The sequence below is a fragment of the Crocodylus siamensis genome, chromosome 11 (assembly GCF_052110815.1).
Source record: "Crocodylus siamensis isolate JL-2025a chromosome 11, ASM5211081v1, whole genome shotgun sequence".
In the NCBI taxonomy this organism is placed as follows: Eukaryota; Metazoa; Chordata; order Crocodylia; family Crocodylidae; genus Crocodylus; species Crocodylus siamensis.
This window is the reverse complement of record NC_143405.1, coordinates 16,735,949-16,757,151: the sequence shown is the minus strand read 5'-3', so window position 1 is coordinate 16,757,151 and position 21,203 is coordinate 16,735,949. Positions and strand designations below refer to the sequence as shown.

General features: G+C 45.7%; 1 protein-coding gene across 3 annotated transcripts in view; it reads left to right on the top strand.

The window, feature by feature from the left end:
• Window positions 1-11,844: 11,844 nt before the first annotated feature.
• The window catches only part of LOC149855494 (dual specificity testis-specific protein kinase 1-like), a 59,690-nt gene continuing 50,331 nt past the window's right edge, over window positions 11,845-21,203 (top strand). The window contains exons 1-2 of one of the 3 annotated variants that reach the window (XM_090022523.1): window positions 11,868-11,997; window positions 17,742-17,907. The gene's annotated coding sequence lies outside the window, so the exon portion shown is untranslated. Of the gene's footprint in view, window positions 12,061-17,741; window positions 17,908-21,203 lie in introns of all 3 variants that reach the window. The other 2 variants (XM_090022526.1, XM_090022525.1) reach the window with 2 other exon arrangements.

Below are 21,203 nucleotides of genomic sequence, written 5' to 3'. Positions count from 1 at the left end.
TGGGCGGGATGCCATCGCTACCGAGGCGCCGCCATGTTGTGTAGCGAGGCGTAGCCCCGCCCGCGGGGAGGAGCAGGGCGGAGCTTCGCCGGCTTGATCCACAGCCCGGCGGCGGGGTGGTGATTGTGCCTGTTTGTAGGGGTTGCGAGTGCACCTGCCTTCAGCGCTCCCGCACGCGTCGTCCCTGCTTTCTTCGGCAGCAAATGGCTTCTGACAGTTTGCTTCAAAATAAAGGAATGTTTTAACTTTGACCCAGTTCTCACTCACTGGCTACAGTGAGCAACATAAAGTAAATAAGAAGTATTTGCATACTTACTTGCATTTTCGATAGGTTTTCAGCAAATATGACAATTTTGAGCTTCCAATAGGATAATTTCATATTTAAGACCTAGCAACGCTGTTCCCCCAGCACTGCCAACCCATGAGGCATGCAGGCTGGGAGGTGGGGCAGCCCCTGAAGCAACATCTGGGCCTGGCGGGTGGGTGCTCTGTAGGGCTGGCCAAGTGTGGCGGTGACCAGCCCAGGACTCTGAGGGAGGCAGGAGATCTGGCCTGTGGTGCAGAGCCCTAACAGGGATCAAGGGCTAGGCTGTAACGCTGCTCCGGGGTGGGGGCCTGGTGGACATGCCCGCCTGTGCGCTGGGTATTGACAGTAGCACCCAGCATGCTCCGTGTGAGGATGACATGGTTCCCATTGGCCATGACCACCTGGGCTCAGACCCTGCCAGGAGCAGGAGATCAGAGAAGCAAGATATGGTCCATGATCCCTGTTCCTTCCCGTCCACATAATGACACAACTTTCAGGGATGTACATGCAATCAAAGCAGCCCGTCTCCAGAACAAAAAAGATGGATAGAAGGCACTTAGCTACTATTCGACCCACAGAGAAAGAAATAGGAAACACCTGGATCTCTGAATTGTACCAAGTGGCAGCACTGTGAAACACATTTAGAAATGACCCCTTCACCTCCCTGCTTTTTTCACTCCCCTTCTCTCCCCCCGTCCCCACCCATTGAAAAATCCATTGGACCTAATTGGGCCCAATTCCAACTTTGCAGGCAGCTCTCCCCCCGTCACATACAGCTGCAGCGCCCTAATGTGATGGTGTTTTCGTTACGGCTTTTAGTATTCTGACACCACATAATGTTTGTGTGAGTCTGTCCGTGATTGTAGAGTTGCCACCTACACAGAGATAATTCACTCAGAGACAGAGGTGAAGGCAGTGGACAAAACTTGCTAGCAATGTGCTGAGCTTCACAAGAAAACTGCATCACAACTGGAAAATCACAGTATTTCTTCTCTAAGCTCTAAATGCCTAAACAGTCAAACAGAACTTTTAAGATGGTAGTAGTGTCATATAGTGACTCCTAGCCAATATTACAAAGTTTGAAGTAAAACTCTTCAAACCTTTTTTTTTGTTTTTTTATAGGGGGGTGGGCGTGATTTTCCTCCGTTAGAGTCAAATGAATTATTTTCAGGGCACTTCCAGTCTGCCAGCTTGTGAAGCAAGAGACCCCATCAGAAGAGTCTGTCTGAGGTCTCTCATTTGAAGGTAGATTGCTGATTATTATACAGGCTTCTAGTCCAGTTTTAAAGGATGGACATGGCCATAAAGGATATTGTGAAAAAAAGTTCTTATGGGACTACGTGCACTTATTTGTCTGTAATTTGAGAAAAAAGGACAGGATAGAGGCAACAGCAGCCATGTAAAAGAGCCCCAGTGGCTCTTAGTGCTGGAAAACCAGGCAAACAATGATGGATACCCTGGATCCAATGATCTGGATTCCAAAAGGATCTATTCAGTTTTAGGAATGGACATTTCAAGATAATTTGCCAGCCTCTGTTTGCAAGCACTGAGAATTGCATCTTATAGATTCATCAATTGTACAGCTGGAAGGGACCTTGGAAGATCATCGGGTCTGGAAAAGTCTGCCCAAATTTTTTTCCCCAAGATTGTTTAGGACTAGAAAAATCACCGTATAAATGGCCTATTAATTAGGACTCCATGTGCCATCACTCCAATACTTTCAAATACAATTTGCTCCTGTCTACAAATCAAATAAATACTTTTTTTCTAGACCAGCCCCACAAACTACTGTGTACCTCAAAAACTGAGCTGTGGAATTTATGTTGAGTGTGTGCATCGAATATCACTTAGCATTCACTGTTTCTGGCATTGGAAGTTGAAACTCTGCTAATGATTTTATTAATTATTTTGATCCACAGGCATGGATAATGGCCTGAAAGTCCTGGCTCACATTAAAATATGAAAGAAAAGGGTGGAAGGATCTTAAGTAAGGGGATCCCTAGGTTGTAAGAAGATGTTCTCACAAGAAAATTGGAGGATTGTGGGCTTAACTGCAAGACAGTCAGGTGGGTATGAAGCTGGATGCAAGGTAGGACCCAGAGAGTCCCAGTGAATGGATCTGTGTCGTCCTGGTGAGACGTGGCCACTGGTGTCCCACAGGGGTCGGTGCTTGGTCCAGTACTTTTCAACATCTTTATCAATGATTTGGATGTGGGGTAAAGAGCTCACTGGCCAAGTCTGCAGATGACACCAAGTTATGGGGAAGTGTGGTCATGCTTAATGATAGGCTACAGATACAGGCAGATCTAGACAGGCTAGCAAGTTGGGCAAGTCAGAACCAGATGAAGCTCAACATTGAGAAATGTATAGTGCTCCATCTGGGGACAAACAACCCCCTGCACACATGCAGCTTTGGTGGTGTCAAACTGACCAGCACCATGAACAAAACGGACCTTGGAGAAATAACAGACTGCAGTATGAACACGAGCCAGCAGTGTGATGCTGTAGCCAGCAGGGCAAACAGTACTCTGGCATGCATCAATAGATGCATCTCCAGCAAAACCAAGGAAGTAATTCTCCCGCTGTACTCGGCATTGGTGAGACTACAGCTGGAGAACTGTGTCCAGGTCTAGGCTCTGCACTTTAACAAGGACACGATACAACTTGAGAGTCCAGAGAAGGGCCACCCATATGATCAGAGGCTTGCACAGCAAGCCATACAAGGAAAGGCTGAGGGACCTGGGACTCTTCAGCCTGAAAAATAGAAGGCAGAGAGGGGACTTGATAACAGCTTACCACTACATCAGGGGAGTACATCAAGGGCTCAGTGAACATCTGTTCACCAGTGTACCCTTGGGGAAAACCAGGAGTAATGGCCATTTCAGGTTCAACATTAGGAAAAACTTCTTCACAGTTAGGGTGTCCAGACTGTGGAATAACTGATTGCAGCAGAGGTGGTGCAATCGCCTACCCTGGAAATCTTTAAGAGGATAACTGGATCTTGCTGGGGTCACCTGGCCTCGACTGTCTTTCCAAAAAGTCTGCCCAAATCTTATGGGAATTGACAAATGTTAAATAAATGGAATATGTTCTCCAAACAAAGCCTCAGCATCCAATAATTAAAGGCCTGCCTTGACATTTTGAAATTACAGAGATCTGCTGCATCTCTAAACCTTTAGCAGTTTATTATGCATATCTACCTCTGCTCAGCTAGCACATTTCAGCAGTTGTAGATTCCAGCTATCTATCTTGCTATGAAAATTCACAGGGTGATACTGAACGTAGAAAGTAGAGATCTGCCTAAGCCATAAACTTCCCATTTACATAGAAACATCTTTCTCATTTAGGTGTGCTTGGAATGGGAGTTTTGATTCAAAGCAATCTCTGTATTATGACGATATATTGCAGTGCTATAGGTGTGCATGTTTAGCAAGTATAAAAGAAGTCACTGTGCGCAAATCATTTATGCTATAGAAACTAATTTCGTAATTGAATTTAGCTGTACAAGAAGCAGCAGGTTGCTTTGCCAGGACTTGAAAACATACCAAATGAAAGTGCAACTGTGTCATTTCATACATTATGCATTACTAAATCCTTTTATTTGAAAACAAAAATTTCTCCCAGGATTCAAAACAAATATATTTCCAAGCAGTTTCATTATACTGTACCAAATGACCTATGGGATGGGTTCTGTCCCTGACCAATGCAGCCTTTCCATAGTTTCTGGGACTAAATCATGCTTAAGCATACATCAGCCTGTACAGCTCAGGTTCTACCTGGAAAATCTTCCTTTGACTGTCTCTCAGTTCACCTTTGGGTTCCTCCTTTCTCTAGGCACAGCAGGGATACCTGGAAGTCACTCATCTGAAGGCTGAAAGCAAGCATCTCTCCTCAGGATTGACATGTTAAAGGAAAGGACATAAAAGTAGCTACCACTTCAGCTGGGATGGAACCACAACTCATCATTTCATCTCCACTTGCACATCCCTGTCTTCAGTCTGGGTTCAATATGTTCCCAGGGGATTTAGTTTATGAAGAACCCATTCTATGAGGCATTTTGTGATGCTGGCTATGACAACTGTTTCTGTTCAGGCTGACACCTTGGAACTAAATCCTCACAATTCAGCATACTTGTCATTGCAGTGGCATGATACAGTGACACACCAGTCCTCATGACTAGACACTAAGCCCTACCAGGGGTCTTTGAGGGTCCACAGACAAGATTCAAGCCAAACTGATTTCCATTATCAGAGAATCATAGAAAATTAGGGTCAGAAGGGGACCTTAGGAGGTCATCTAGTCCAATCCCCTGCTCAAACAGAACCACCCCCAACTAGATCATCCCAACCAGGGCTTTGTTGAGCCAGGCCTTAAAAACCTCCAAGGGTAGAGATTCCACCACTTCTCAAGGTAACCCATTCCAGTTGTTCACCACCTTCCTAGTGAGAGAGTTTTTCCTAATATCCAACTTAAACTTCCCTTGCTGCAATGTGAGACCATTGCTTCTTGCTCTGTCATCTGCCACCGCTGAGAACTGTCCAGCTCCATCCTCTCTGGAACCACCATTCTGGTAGTTAAAGGCTGCTAGCTGAAGGGTGGTAACAAAGAGGATTATGCTGCTGCTTAGAAATATAGAAAGAAGGCAGAGTAGAGTTACACCTTATAGATTAACCAAAGTAGATAGATATCTATATAGCACATACTTATGGGGCCTGAAGCTCACTTCATCACATGCTGTGAAAGGATGCACTTAAACCTGTGTATGAGACATCTAAAATACAGAAAGAACCGCTAGAGGGCTCCTTTGATAAAGACCTGGACAGCCAATACTTCAGAAGCACTGCTCTGAGTGACAGCTTATCTCCCGTTAGACTCTTTGACCTTAAAGATATTTAATTATTTCAGTGACAAGAAAACACATGGATGTTACCAGGTCAGATTATAATCTTAGCATGATTGAAAACAAGGTAAGGAAATACTTTTTAAACCTTGATACAAAACCCAGAGGGGAGACAGCTGGCTGATTGCAAGTCAGGAGCTGATTACACAGCTGCTGGTATGTGGCTGCTAAAGGCTTTTCTGCTTCCAGCATTTCAGGGCTGTTTTGGGCACATGCAAAATAAGGGGCTAATTCAGACCTCAGCAAGCAAGCAAGCAAGCAAGCAAGCAGATAAGTGAACTGGAGAGGAAATGAGGGGACGATGGTATTATTGTGGGTCTTGTAAAGGAAGAAAGTATATGAAATTGTATGGGAGCCAAATAAAGGATTTTAGGAGGGAAGAGAGATGGCAGTGCTTGGAACATCTTAATTCCAGGAAGAGTCTAGGCTGTAATATTTTGCATTAATACATAAGCAACGGAGAGAAAGTTCTGATCCCCCCCCCCACTGTTGATGGTTTCTACATCATCCTTCTATTCTGCACCAAATTAAGTATGTTTTGGCATTTAGACCCTAAATTAAAAAAAAGGGGGGAGGAGAGGATAATGTGAAAGAAGAATAGTCGAAAGAGCTAACTTCAAGAGCATTTGAGGTCTGGAATTCTTTAGAGATGAGGAAGACTTTTTTCATACTATTATAATCAAGATGAAATTATAGAGAACAAGTGTTGGTTTTTGTAAAGGTTTAGACTAATTGTCCACTTGGCTGAAATAAGTTGCAAAGATATACACGGGGATGTGTGCTTCATTTTATACATACATAGGTTATATGGGTATGAGTAGGAATATAAAACACTCTCCACAAACACGAGATAGATTTAAGATCTAGTTTGGGTGTTGCACTGTGGAGTATTTTGATCCTTATAGGACTACAGTATAAAGATTTCAGCCCCATACTCTGGAAATATACAGAGCAGATGCATGCACTGCATACCAGGTATAGCAGACATCAGCAGGTATGTTCTGTGCCATCCATTAGAAGACACTAGCACAGATACAGAAACAAGTCTGTTACTGAGCTCAGTTTTCAAACCTAGATACCTCAAATAGTATTTTGACACCTCTATATAGGGACTGAGAAGATTAATTTTAGACACCTACATACGGAAATTAAGCCCAGGAGTCACTGTGGTAGAAGACCATTTATTATATGTTAGTAATATGAATTAATTGGCCTGTGCTCTATTGTGTTTAACTACTTGCTCAAACCCCAATGGCTCATTAGAGATTCAGCTATACAACATGTTATGTGACAGTGTGATTGCATTACTCTGGTAATAGACTATTAACCTTTCCAACTCCAGCTGTGGTCAGTAATAACCTCAAATCTTTCCTGTCTGACACCTACAGATGCACATGAAGTCAGCAGCACATATATCTCAGTACAACTCTGTAGCTATAATGATGGTTGAGTGAGTGGGGCATGAGCCACGGGCACTGCCTAAGGAGGGGTGCTGGAATGGAGCTAGGGGGCTGCCTTACACTTTCATCCCTGCCCATTCCACCCCCGCCCCCTCAATCCCCTGCACCTTCCCCGTAGCGGTCTTGGTTCCAGCTCTGGTGGTAGGAAGGGCAGAACAGCAATAGTGGTAAGTGATGCAGGAGCAGCAGCTGGTGGTTCACTGCTCCAGGGAGAGACCTTATCTCATTTCCTTGCTACCAAGAACTGGTGCTGAAACATCCATTTGATGTACATGTCAGCAGCAAAAAAGGTGACCTCTCCCCCAACAGCAGCAAACCTCCAGTACTGCTTTTGCACCATGCACTGTCACTGCCAAGGCTTGGTACTCTTCCACGACACCTCTGGTACAAATCTAATACAGCGTCACAAATAGCCCTTATAATATACCCCCTTTTTAGCAGGAGGGGCAGAAAAATTCATGGAGATGCAGTTCCCCAGGGTAGGGAAGGGGAAACTGTTGCTCATGATGTGCACATTTGGCAGATACGTTGAAGACTTCAACCTGTAGTCCTGCCAGTCAATGACTAGAAGCTAACGCCACTGCAAGTTCCAAAGGAAAAGCCTTATAAATCATGCATGTGGGGCAATGTGTAACCTGCACCTGTGTTCTTACCTCACATAGGAATTGCAAAGGAGAAACTGTAGACAAAGAATTCTCATCCAACCTGGAAGATTATGTCTCTTGATCTCTCCTTTCAGTTGGACTCGCTTATTAGTTCACTCATGATTCATCTCATTAATTTGAGCTACACTCTGATAACTCTGAGGCACTTAATGGATACTAAAGATCTTTATTCATCCTGGAGAAATCATATCTATCTTTATACATATGAACTCAATGTCTGTCTCTCGGGTTGGTTTGCTAGGACATACGTGAGCTGCATTTGGTGACCCTTCTTACTGTGAAGCATTATAGCTATTTATAGCAAGGGTCATCAAAGAAATTTCAAAACTGGATAAAACCAGGCCTCCATCTAACTCAGTTGTGTGGCTCTGACAGTGGGTCATTGCTAGCTACTTCAGATGAATGGTCAAGAGACTTTGATGGAAACAGTGACAAGATAATCTGCCCCAAGGAAAAGTTTTCCCATTTTCTAGTAATCTAAAACTTTGACTAATGCCACAGAGCAAGAGGGGTTGTTGCATCGCCTCTAGTCATTTTGTTCTTCTCTATTAATGTTCACAGTCTTAGTTCTGGATATCTTTGCCATCTGTCTGAATCTGACAAAAGTACATTGTTGCATATGAAAACTCATGCCTCTTTGAACCAGTTAGTTTTTAAGGTGCCACACTGCCCTGCCTTCTGCCTGACTTCTGCTAACCCAGCTAACCACCTCTGTGCTAATGATAAGGGAGTCTAGTTTATTGAATCTTACACCTGTGGCCCTACATCAGGGATTGGTAATTATTTTGGCAAGAGGGCCACTTACTGACTTTCGGCAAGCCATCAAGGGCCACATGACAGGCAGCTCAGGGAAGATTAATATTAATTTTCTAAATTTTTTAGGGGCCCCGTGGGCTGGATAGAATGGCCTGGTGGGCTGCATCTGGTCCCCGGGCCACATTTTGCCCACCCCTGCCCTACATCTTACTGTAGAGCTCCAATTGAGGCCCTACAGCTTACTGTAGTGACGCAGCTGGGTTTGGGTGCAGATTTTTTTCAGTATTTTTCTTTGCATGTTTAAGGACATTCTAGCCCCAGGTTTTTGGATCAGTGTAAGTGGTTGTGCTTGGTATACTGTTCCTCGGAAAGCAATGTTACTAGTTGTGTTCACTACATTCTCTTTCAGTACTGAGTCCCAGATCAAGCATATAATTTAAACATTAAAATAGGCAGAGGGAAAAGTTTTGCATGCTTCAAGGTAAGCACATGCTTTGCTGGATCAGAACCTCAGCACAGAGGTAACACTTACCTGAGCAACAGCAACACCTGTTAATCCTGGCTTCTCTTCTGGTTATAAAAATAAAACAATCAATACCAGAGATGCTTCAAATATTTCCCGTATAGCAGTCAAGGTAAACATCTGGCAAGACACTTCATCTAAGTAAGGCGTCATCATATAACTTATTTGTTTTGTGCCCACAATGTGCTCAGAATAAGTACATTGTATGAAAGAGTTTCTGCTTCCAAAAGATTTCACAGTTTAACTGATGATAGCACAAACCCTGCACACTTGGGAATCCAGTTCTTTCTTTTTCCCACATAAATTAAATTCACTTTTTGGGCCCCACAAAGAGCGATTTGCAAGGAGGAAAATGAAAGCAAAAAGGTGAATTGGATGAGTTGGAGGGGGTTTATTGCACTGAAAGTGGAAGGTCATGAAAAGAATAGGGTAGGGCTGAGGTTAGTGACAACTTTGTTCTTTGAAGCATAAACTTCTAATCTAGCTAGAGGTAACAATAGAAGTGAAGATGTGGGTGTAACAGCTTTAGCACAGGTTAGCAACCAGAGTATAAATCCTACCAGGGAGCCTCTGTATGAACTGAATGTATGGCAGCCCCCAAGCTGTTTTTGCTGCTATTGTTACCTGTGCTAGCTAAATTAAAGAGGTACATCTACCCACACTAAAATCACCTCTTCATTGTCACTTGACTGTATGGTGAGGCTGCTTTGAGATCTACTTTCCACATGTAACCAGAAGAGTGTGTTCTCAGATGCAGGCAGAATTAACTGGCAATGGACAACACATTCTTCCTGTTTCCATTAATTAAATTTCTGTAACTCAAAGGATCACAGAAGCATAGCGCTGGGCAGGACTTTGGGAGACGATCTAGTACAGCTCCTTGCTCCGAGGTGGGACCAAGTATGGCAGTGGGGGCCAAACTTTTTGGCAGGTGTGTCACAAATAAGCCCTGAACCCTCCCCACGTGCCACTCCAATCCCCTTCCTCTGTTGCTCTGCTTTCTGTGCTCCCTGTCCAATTTGCTGCTCTGCTTTCTGCATCCTGCTGTACCTTGCACTGTGCTGCCTGTCTCATCCCTAATCTGCTGTGTGCCACCCACAGGGGCTGCCTGTGCCTCTAGTGGCAAACCTGCCAAAAAGATTGGCCACCCCAACCTAAGCCATGCCCAGTAGATGCCTGTCTAATCTGTTCTTAAAACTTTCAGTGAAGGAAGTTCCATGGCATCTCTAGGCAGCTCCGCTTCCAGTGTTTCTCCACCCTAACAAATAGAAAACTTTCCGAGATAAGCACCCTATATCTTCTTTGCTGTAAATTAACCTGCTTTCTACCTCACCAGAACAAACTTTCCCCATAGCCTTTAGTGCACTGGTTTTCAAACTTCTTTCATTTCCGGACCTGTAAACAATTTTGAACAGAGGTGTGGACCCCTTTAGAAATCTTGAATGGTGGTATTGTAAGTGTGGGTATTCACATACTTTTGATCACAGTGATCTTAGACATAGTCTGCAGACCCCCAGAGGTCCACAGCCCAGAGTTTAAAAACCACTGCTTTAGTGAATTTTAATGTTGGTGATGATTTAGTGACTCATTACTACTGGTGATGATTTAGTGACTCATATAAAACACTGCGCAGCTCCTACATGCTTATCCATCACATCATAGAGTCATTTCGTGGACATAAATGACACTGTTAGAACATGTGATGTTTTCCAGCCTTGATACATTTTCTGCACACATGCAAGAAACCAACTGAGCTATAAAGTAGAGAGAAAGCAAAGCACACAGCAACCAGTGATTTTGCCTAGAGGTAAATGAGGGTGAAACCAAAGTGAACCAGAGGACTGAAGACATGTCTTTGATTTCACCCCTCTCCAAAGCTCCACGCTATAGGGATCTGTGACCTTTGGACAGATCACTGGAGTGGATACCTAGGTAGCTTCTAGGATATTCAAACAGCTTTCCTTGATCACAAGACATATTCTGTGTGGCATTTGCATCTAAGTCAATGCCTGTCATCACTTAATGTAGGAGGGGGTGGCCTCCAACTTGTCCCCCTAATTTAGCTCCCTGTAATCTCATACTAACTGTAGGGAAGAGCTTGGCTTCCTGTCCTTAAATATAGCACCAATATTAAAAGACTAACTCCACAGCTTGTTATTTGCATCATTGCAGTGCCTTGAGGGCTCAGCTGAGTTATGGACTCCATTGTGCTAGATAGTGCACGAACACATCATAAGAGGGAGTCCTTGAGTCAGACAGATTCCACCGGAGGAGGACAGGGCCGACTGCTTGAGGGAGGAAAACCATAGCCACTGAGAGGTGAAGAAACTGGCCTGAGGTCACAGAGCCTGGATTAGATCAGGACTCTTAACCTCCATCGCCTGGCTCATACAAGCTCTGCTGTGGTAACACAAGGCATGGGAGGCTCAAATACAAGATCTTAGAATGATCACAGGGAAATTTGTCTCTGTCTAGCAAGGGGATCATTAAATAGAAGAACTGAAGACATACCACTCATGTCAAAAGTTTCTCCCAAAAGCCTCACGCTTCCCCATTCAGGTATGAATACCTACTGACACTAATTTATTAGCAATGCCCATAGGGAGTGGTGGAGGCCACAGAAAGGTCTCCAAGCTGCAGACCAAGGTGAATGGCTTCTTTTTTTTCATATTCAGCAAATTGTAACACCTTCCTTAGGGGACATACAGAGGTAGGAGGGAGTTCATGACTTTCATGTCAGAGCGGAGGAAGGCTGAGACCAGGCTGCAGAGGGAAAGTGAGAAGACAGTGAGTGGAGGGGTAATGGATGGTACCATTTCTTTGCCACTGGCCAAGAAAGAGAAGCGGGGGGTGGAAGATGGCAGGCTGGTTTCCTGATGAAGGAAGACTGAACCTGCGTTGTGCTGGGTGGGTGCAGCTTCAGGGCGGTTGCACTGCTCTGGGGTGACAATCATCCCCGCATTGCTCTGGCAGGAGTGGATGGGGTGCTCTGGAGAAGGGCCTTGCTCTGGCAGCGGCGCAGGAGGAGGTGCTGGAGGGTTTTCCCAGAAGTGGCCGGATGATCGGCCGCGTTTCTCCGCGGGGGTCAGGGGGCGGCTCACGGGGGCAAAGCTGGGGGCGCTCGTGGCTCCCCGGGCAGGAGGGCAGGGAGGCCGCGCGGGGGTGAGCGGCTCCTCCGGGGCTGCGAGCCGGGGCGGGGGCGAGCGCTGCATCTCCGCGGGGGCGGGGGCTGCCCGGAGGAGGCGCTCGGCTCCGCGCTGCCCGAGCCCCATGCCGGCTCTGCCTCCGCTCGCAGCCCCCGGAGGAGGAGCCGGAGCCGGAGCCGGAGCCGCCGCGGGCGCCACGCAGCCGGGAGCCGCCGCCGCCGCTGCCCGCGCCGGGAGCCGGTGAGTCCGCCCGGGGGCACCTGCGGGCAAGCGCCGCCCACCGTCATTAGGAGCGTTGTTCTGGTGATGACCTAGTGTAATAGCGGGGAAGGGGCTGGGCTGCCGCGAGCGCGGGCGGAGGCCGGGGGGAGCCCGGCGCCGCCGTCGGTAGGGTCCGGAGTGAACAGCCGCGGGGCGCAGCGCGGGCGGCCGCGGCCGACACGGGGCTGGGCCCTCGGGCCGGCGGGAGGCAGCGCCCCGCGAGGGGAGCCGCTCCGGACGGCGCCGCGCTGACCCCGCGCCCGGGTTGCGACTGCTCGCAGCCTCGTGGGGCGTGTTGCGATGCTGCTGCCCTACCCCGAGGGCAGGAACCTCCCTGCCCGCCTCCCCGCCGGCTGCTCCTCTCGGATCAAATCTTAGATGATGTCCGAACTCCCGGGGCTGCCCGGAGACCGCTGGTGATGCTTAGCGTGGATGTGGCCTTGTCTCAAGTGATGAGGTTTCAACCGTGACGCCTGTAGTCATGATAGGCGCTCAGCTGGTGTCCCTATGCTGTTAAGCAGCTTTCTTCTCCTGCCCCAGAGGGCTCTGCACACTGGAGGCGGACGATGTGATCCCTGCACATTTGTGATGTACCTTGTGGGAGATGCATGGGATTAAATGAATGAAAGTTTATAAAGCATACTAAAAGCTAAGGCTGTAAGGAGGGCAACAGTTGTTTTTATTAATTCAGCGTGGCAGGTGAGTGAATGCTACGAAGGCTGTCTGTCCTAGACACCTACTTGGCACTTTCCTGCGGCCTTCAGAAATGAAGGAGCTGTGTCAAGTGGGAGACTGGGATTACTGTTGTGGTGAAAGTCACACTTGGAGAGTGAAATGAAACAGGGGCTTGATTCTCCTGTGAATTCAGTAGGAACTATGCTTGTGTTAGGTCTGCAAGGTGGCAGCCTAAGAGATGCTATCCAGGGTCAGCTCAGTGGTCTCTGTTCGGTAGCCTGCCTTTAACACTTTCCTGCTTCAGCAAAAAGTCCTTGGGCTTTTTTATGACTTCAAGGAAAGGGCAGACAGCAAGAGAGAATGGCCGTGTTGCTTGTGGGCATGTTTGCAAGAGAGAAAGTGTGTAAAATTAGTGGTCTGCCCTTTTTTTTTTATTACTGCTCTGATGAATCTAACTGACAAAACTTATTTCCTGCTAATGCCTATTGTGTGCACAATTTAGTGCACATTTTAGCACTGGAGGAAAGATGAGGTTTCAGTGCAGCTAGTTTGTTTGCAGAAAAGGTTCTGCTTCTTCACCTTCTTCATGATGTGCTGCTCACCACAGATGAGTCAGAGACATCCTTCTACCACAGAGTGATTGAAATATAAGCAGCCGCACAGAGCTACCCATGATTAGCAAGGCAGGAAATTCCAAAAGGGGAATTTTTAAGCATTCTCCATGACTTATATATTTTAATGTCAGCATTTTCAGTGAACAAGAGATACTGGGGAAAGTAGCCACTGGGTATCAGGACCAGAAACAGAGACAAATTCCATACACCCCCAGTCCATCATTATTGCTGTTCTTAAACTCTGCACTCTGGTAATAGGTGAAGAAGACCACAATTAGGATTGGGGCCTCCCTCTGTTCTAGGTGTTGTACAAATAGGTGAGATGATATGGCTCCTGCCAAGAGAACTTGCAGCCTAATTAAGGACATGATGCAACAAGTGAGTGTAAGAAGCTGTAGGAGAGATGGGGAGAGGGAGGTGTAGTGGTTACATAAGTTCACTATTGTACAGCTTGATTGTGTTGCATTCTCCCCAGGCATGTAACCTCACTCCCCAGATGTTATCCCATCTGCCTCAGGTGTGTTTGTTTCCTCACCTCCCGCCATGTATGGCTCACTCCTAGGAATGTTATCTCCCTCTTTCTTTCCACAGAGTCCTACCCAGTGATAAGCTGGAGCCATTACCCCTACACACTGGGAGAGGAGGGGGTGGGTCATTAATTCTCTTGGGGGACCTATGCATCTCACCCCAGGACTGCCCAAAAGCTGGCTTTTGTGCATTCACCTCCCTGGCTGCTACTCAGTCTCCGACTTCTCTTCCCTGGTTCCTTCTCCTAGTCCCCCCATAAGTCCCCCTGTCTATCTGTATCTTCTTCTGAAGCACAGGGGACTTTGTGACATTAGGAGCATGCATGTTCTGTTAATGGGACAGTGTCGGTTTTAAAAGTGGCCGTTTAAAAAAAAAAAAAGAAGATGACAAGTTGCAGTCTGTACTTCTGCCCTGAGTCCCCTGCTGCAGGCTGCTTTTGTGGCTTGACAAACTCACTTCCATATTTGTAAAAAATAGCTTTCTCCTCAGTTACTGTGTGAAAGACCTTCACAAACAGCAGGGGAATCTGACTGCACACACAGTCCACCACATAAAGAAACTACAAAAAAGCCAGCCTTGAGGGACTGCAACGAATAGATTATTGTGCCAGGTCAGTAAGAACATGGGCACGTGCTTGGAGCTGAGGATGCCTAGCTTCCAGCAGTGTCAGGTCCCTTGATAAAACAGAGTAGAGATCCATTAATAGAGACCAATTGTATCAGAATATTTGAACCCCCAAACATTTCGAAGTCAGGAATTTGGAGCTGAGATTAAAAGCAATTGAATAGTTTGAAAGCGGAAGCATTAGATGGTTGTCATTCAAGAACCTGCAGTGTTAGGCTTGGACACATTAAGAAGCAAGGTTTCTTAGCACACCGCTGATGTTAAACATAGCTCCACTGATTTCAGTGGGATGAGATGTTTATTTAAGGTTCTTCCTATGCTGGGCCTCACTCGACTCCCATTGAAGTGTTTTGGGATTTAGATCAGGACCCTTCAGGCAACAACATCATATTTCCTCTTCTCTCCCTGACCATCTCTCCCCGATCTTTCCATCAAACCTTATGTTAACCCCATTGACTGAGAGATGCCCATGCTCAGTAAACCACTGCCATCACCATCCTTGGCGATGGTGTACAGATGCAGCTGCACAGACAATGTCCTTGCTTATGTTGTTGCCACATGATGTTCTGCTTGTTGGGATAAATCCCACTTTTCAACTGTAAAGGTATTATCACTGGCTTTCTCATTATTAAGCCTATAATAATGGGATTGATCTTTCCCTAATTCCTGTCATTCCAAAGGATCCAGACGCAAATTAAAAATGTATGGGCTGAAATCTGATGTCCTAACATAGGCAAAAACTCCCTTCAAAGCAAATCAGCAAGGCAATCAGGATTTGATTCTGTGTTTGTACAGCACCACTTAAATGCAGCCACTTCTGGGGTGTAGCATGGCAGCCATGTGGAATAAATTCTACCCAAAAGGGTAAAGAGCTGAGAGAATTTTTTTTAAGCAGAGCCATTCAAAAGAAATTAAAAAAACTGGGGCTGTAGTCTTTCCCATTTCCCATTTTTTTCTTTATGATTTATGTAGGAGACTGCTTGCTTTTCACTTCTTGAATGTCTAAACTCACCTTTACTCTTTTTCATGGAGATCTGAAGACCAGGAGCTTTTTCAGTCACTTTTTGAAGGAGCAGTGTTGGATCTTTCAAGAGAGCATTTCAGGGCCCTCACACTTTGAATGCTAACAAGATATCTAAATCAGTGGTTCTCAAACTCTTTTTCCCACAGACCACTTGAAAATTGCTGAGGTTCTCGGCGGACCACCTAATAAACTTTTTTTGTTCTACAAATCAAAGCACACAACTCATATTTTAATATCAGTAGTCTTACCTTTCTAACGTGATGGATGTGCCTGTTTTTTTGAGCAAAGCTCTGGGAAGTCAGGTGTAATGTTTGTCAGTTTTAGCCTTAGGTCACCTTTCTGTGGACCACGTGAATGGAGTTTGCGGACCAGTGGTGGTCTGCGGACCACAGTTTGAGAACTTCTGATCTAAGTCATTCCTCAAAGGGAGGTCCAGTAGAATCTTTCTCTTCCTTTTCTCTTCAGTGCTAATTTTTGCAAGGAATATATGTAAAATAGCCTGCTTTATTCCACTTTAACACCATGTGGTCCATGGAGATTTTCCCGAGATCACGGTTTGTAAGATAACATTTAGTCCTGTGTACCGATGGCAAATTCTTTGGCTTCTGTTTCTCAGATCCTTAATATGAGTGCTCAGGACTAGAGGCTTAAATCTCTCTCCAGTGAATACTAAGTGTCATTGCTGTATAATGAATGGTTACTTGGGATTTTTCCCTTTCCATTTCATCAGTAACAGTATTAGTGACATCAATATTTCAACATGTCTAGTTGTAATGAGAGAGATGTCAGTTGAGTTTAAAATGTATACCCTGGGTGGCTCAAATACACCACTATTCATCAAAGCCAGCTGAGTTGCTGAATTTGGTCCTATATTTTTAGCTGCATGGAGACTGTGGCAACTGGGATATAGTTTACTGGGTTAGGCAAAGGTAAGGCAGAGTGGCACTTTAGAGCAGTGATTCTCAGCCTTCCTAAATTCAAGGCACCCCTCAGAAAATGCCAGCTCTTGGCTTTCATTCATTCTTGACTATAGAAAAAAATAATAGAGCCATTCTTCTGTTGCAGAGAACTCAGAAAGCCCACAGTAGGTCAGAATGTTTTTAACACTGTGGATTCCTGTCTGAAATCTCTGAACATGTCCAGATGTACAGGGGTGTGTACTTGCAGCAGCAAAAATAGTAGCAGGACAAATTTATGTCATTGCTTTCTGCCACAGCACATGCCCCTGCACGTGAGTTTTGTGATGGGACAGATTGCCCTGTTTCGATCAAACTGCCCAGGCCCAGCTCCTCCCAGCTCCTGGAGTGCTGGAGGAGTCGGGGTACAACTGAAGGAGGGGAGACACTCTGGCTGATAGCCAGAGTGTCTCCCTGGAGGACTAAGCTTCCATGTCTTCGGGTGCATGCTCCTGTTGCGTGCACTGCACCATGTTCTTTCCCAGTGCTTTTTTTTTTCCTACCAGGATTTCTTGGTAGCAGATTTTGGCTCTGTGCTGCAAAATTGCAGTATAAACAGGCAGTATTTTCCCATCAACCCAGTAACCCACGTAAGAAGTTTTCTTAAGGCAACCCAGTTGTTTCCAGGAACTCTGCATGCAATGTCACAACAAACATTTGTAGTTTGTGCTGCCACAAACTGCACACCCCCGCTCGTCTGGATGTGTCTGCTGGGTTTATCTTGTTTGCCTACCTAGTAGTTCTAACATTGCATAGCACCCCATGACCCCCTTGAAAGGATCTCAGGGTATCCTGGTTGAGATTCACACCTTAGAGACTAACTGGTTCAGAGATGCATGATCTTTCCTAAGTGATAGCCTACTCTGTCAGATGCTAATCTATATTCTTACTTGTAAGTAGGCTGTGAACATACCCTATCAATAATACTGTCTGTCAGTGTAACTGTATGCATGTGGTTTTTATTTAGTAACTCTAAAGTGAATCTGCTTGATTTAAAATTGGGAAGACTGCTTCCCCACAAACACAGCCTGGGAGATGAAAGTTACACAGGGTACTTTCTGGTTCAGGCACTAACAAAAATGAAGTTAATAATTCAGTATGATGCTATATATAAGATAGGACCAATGCACTTCAGGCTCCTAGAGTCTGTTGACTCTGAACGGATAATGTCTTTTGGAGGATATACAGTAGTTAAAATGTAGGGTCAGATACATGGGTGTGCTAAGGTCAGTCTGCTTTCTGGACTGGACTAAGCACCCTGAGATAGGCATAGCATATGCGAGTCTACTCCTCTGTCTGCAGAGCTCATCTGTAGTGAAACGTGGAGAAAAGGCTTATGGCTGTAGAAGAGGTGTCATGTAGGTGTTCCTCAGTCCTGGGTGATCTCCTTGCTGACACAGTCATAAAGCAAATGGAAAAGGCTGTTCCCTGTGGATGTTGAACTAGGATCAGCTGCACATCAGAAACTGTGAGTACTTGAGCGTGTCTCTCCCATCAATCCTGTTCACCATCATCTCTCCCGAGTTTGTCTTGATACTGACTTATTATGTGGCCAGTTCTGTCTTTCAGCTTTTGTTTTTCTGTCTATAAAATGAGGAAAAAATACCAGCTTCATATCTGTGGATTGTAAAGCTTAACAAGGTAGTGTTTGCGTAGAGGTTTAATTCTATGTAGTCCCAAGCAACTTTATCCTGTATTACTACGATGTGATCTGCCAGGTTACTTGAACTCTTGCCTACCCACTTGTTGTGTGCGAGCGTGAGATCTGTTATGTTGAATGCATCCAACATTAGCAACAAGCAAGTATTGTGACATTGCATGCAGGGCTCCTGGAAACAACTTGGTTGCCTTGAGAAACTTCTTATACGGGTTGATATGCAAATATTGCCAGTTTGTACCCTGTTGCATGTGGAAGTGGATTTAACCTGGGTAAATGATTGATTTATTCCTCTAGCACAGAGGACTTGACTTTCAGGGAAAGCCTATTGTGGAGGTGTATAGGTTACTGGCAAAAAGCCATAGGAAAGTTTTAATGCCTCACAATAGTCAAGCAGATAAGATAGAGCAGGAGGCAGTCAGGGGGAAAGTGCTGGCAGATTAGAGCAGTACAATATGAGCTGCTCCTTAATGAAAGTGCTGTACTCAGGACTCCCTTAAAGAGCCATTTCTCACTCTTTGATCCCTGGTGCTGCTGTACTGAAAGTCATCTGTAGTTTGACATTGTTGAAGCCAGCAGAGTCGAACGTGCTTACACAGGACTTCAAGTTGGTCCTTAAAGCCTGCTCCGGTAGCCTGATCTACAGATGAGGAAGGCAGCTGCCTCTCAGCTGGGTTTATTTTGGCTTAGGGAGGGACTATTGGCTCAGCAAGGGAGTGCCCCTTTGGGTTGAACAGCTGTGGTGTACTTGCACTGTACTCTCCTACAGGGCTTATGTGGTCAGGAGCATTGGGGTGGCCCTGCTTTGGAGAGTGATTTTCTGGCATTGGCACTTTCCCACTCAGCAGCTCTGCTCAGTGTGTCTGTTCTCCAAAAGCTGAGCTCTCCTGACCATGAGCAACAAGGGAAGCTAGTGTTGTTTGAATACAATCACTAGATAACTAAGGAGGAGCAGGGATAAGCTGAGACTTCTCCCTTACTTTTCTTTATCATTCAACAGAGGCAAGAGGGAGGCAGGAAGATGGAGGTGATTCTTAGGCTGGAGGCTAGACTTTTGGCACCCTCAGTATGAGAGAGAGTGTGTGTATGCCAAGTGATGGGCTGCTTCTGCTGCTGGGACCATGGTGTGGGCTTCACTTGCAATGACTGCTGCTGCTATTCCGGTGTTTTGTTGTCTGAGAGCTGTGCGTTCCCTACCATAAGCAGTTAGGAAGTTTGGATATGCTTGCTAGATACCTTATAGGTGGTACCCCCTCTGAACTGGAGCCTGGGGCTAGTGCTCCCCCACTCACAGGTTATGTCAATGAGCTAAGACCCAGGAGGTCTGGCTTCAGTTCCCAGTTTGGTTACAGACTCCTGGGCTAAGTACAGATAATCAAAGAGCTCGAGGCTAAATTGATTCAGTCTTTGCGAAGACTGCAGCTTTAGTCTGAGCTGCAGAAGTTGAACTGATAAACAAATGAACACACATTCACTTCTGATTCGGGGAATGCAGCCACATGCCTGCAGTGGCTCAAGGCAGAAGCTGGGGGGTGCTACAGCACACCTGCCAGCCACTGCCAAAGAGGAGGGAAGAGAGAAAGCCCTGCTGGAGCAGAGGGGGCATGGTTAGGCCCCAGCCCCTGATCTGCTTGCAGGGGAGAAGGTAGTGGTATTGAATTAATAAAAGTTTGGACAAGAATAGCTCTTTGTCTGAAAAACTATAAACTGAAGATCTATAAACACAGCCTGGGCTGTGTGTTCACTTACTCTTCCTGTTGCCCCTGAGGTCTCTGGGATTTGTAGTCCACAGTCACAACAGCAGGACTCTGCAGGGTTGCTCATCACTTCTGTTTCCTGCTTCCAGATGCCTCTGGGATTTGTAGTCCACAGTTGCAGCCAGCAGTAAGTTTTGGCAGGGCAGCTCTGTACTTGGGGGAAGGTAAGTGTAACCCCCCTCCCTAGGCGCAACTAGGTTTGCTTGGTGGGCAGTGAGCCAGCCTTCACTGCTCCAGCTAGGGAGCAGAGGGATTGAGTCAAACAGATAGTAGAGCAGAGCCCCAGCCCAAGGCTGAAAAGCATTCTGGGATGCTGGGGGACTCTGATTTAATTTAAACTAGGGGTCTGGGACAGAAGTTTCATAAACAGGTTTGACTTAAATCAGTTAAGTCCGATACTACATTCAATCAGGTTTTCTTAAACCAGTTTTAGACATTTTGAAACTGGTTTATGTGCACTGAACTTCTGTTCTGTTACAGGTTTAAACCAGTTTCTGATCACCTAAACTGGTTTATGTGTAATTTCTGTCACTAGCCTTGGTCTATCTTTGGTGAGGATTTTCTGAAGGACCAAAAGAGGTGAGAAGTGCGAAGGCCAGTGTAAATTGTGGGGGTTGTGATTCTCAGCCTTTGGTCTGTCAGTACCTCAATTTCACATCTGAGAAATGTGTGTGTGGTGGAGGGGAGTATAATCTTTCATCTCTGCCACCCCTTGTCTGTCTTGTGCATATATTGGAAGCCCCTCAAGGTGGGAACTTCCTTCTACTTGTGTCTGTACAAAGCCCAGTAGAACTGGACCCCTGTTGCAGCTGGAGTCACTCTGTGCCATAGTAGTATAAATAACAATGCTAATGGAGAATTCATTCTATTCCCTCTGCATGGCTATCTATATAAGAGACCTATATAATTGCAATTAGTCTGACATCTATGCACTTCATAACCACATTTGGAGGTGGCTCAGGTATATTATCCCCATTTTTGCAGATGGAGGACTGAGGCATACAGAGACTAAGTGGGAAGTAAAACGCATTAAGAATCTATGGCAAAGCAGAGTTGAACTCAGCTCTCACAGGTTTCAGGTTAACCTCATAACCTCATCTCCCATCACTGCATTCTCCCATGCACTGTGCCTCTGTGAACAGATGCGTATGGACAATCCAGTGTGGGTATGAGGCATACAGTCACTATCATGTCTGTCAGGTATTAAAATAAAGTGCAATGCTAGTAACTTTATTTACCTCCCACCATGGAGTGCCGGGTAACAGAGCAGTTAAAGCATTTTGCTTTGGTTCCAATAATGTGAGTTTGAACTATGATTTGGACTCATGCCAGATGTGATTCCCAGTAGGC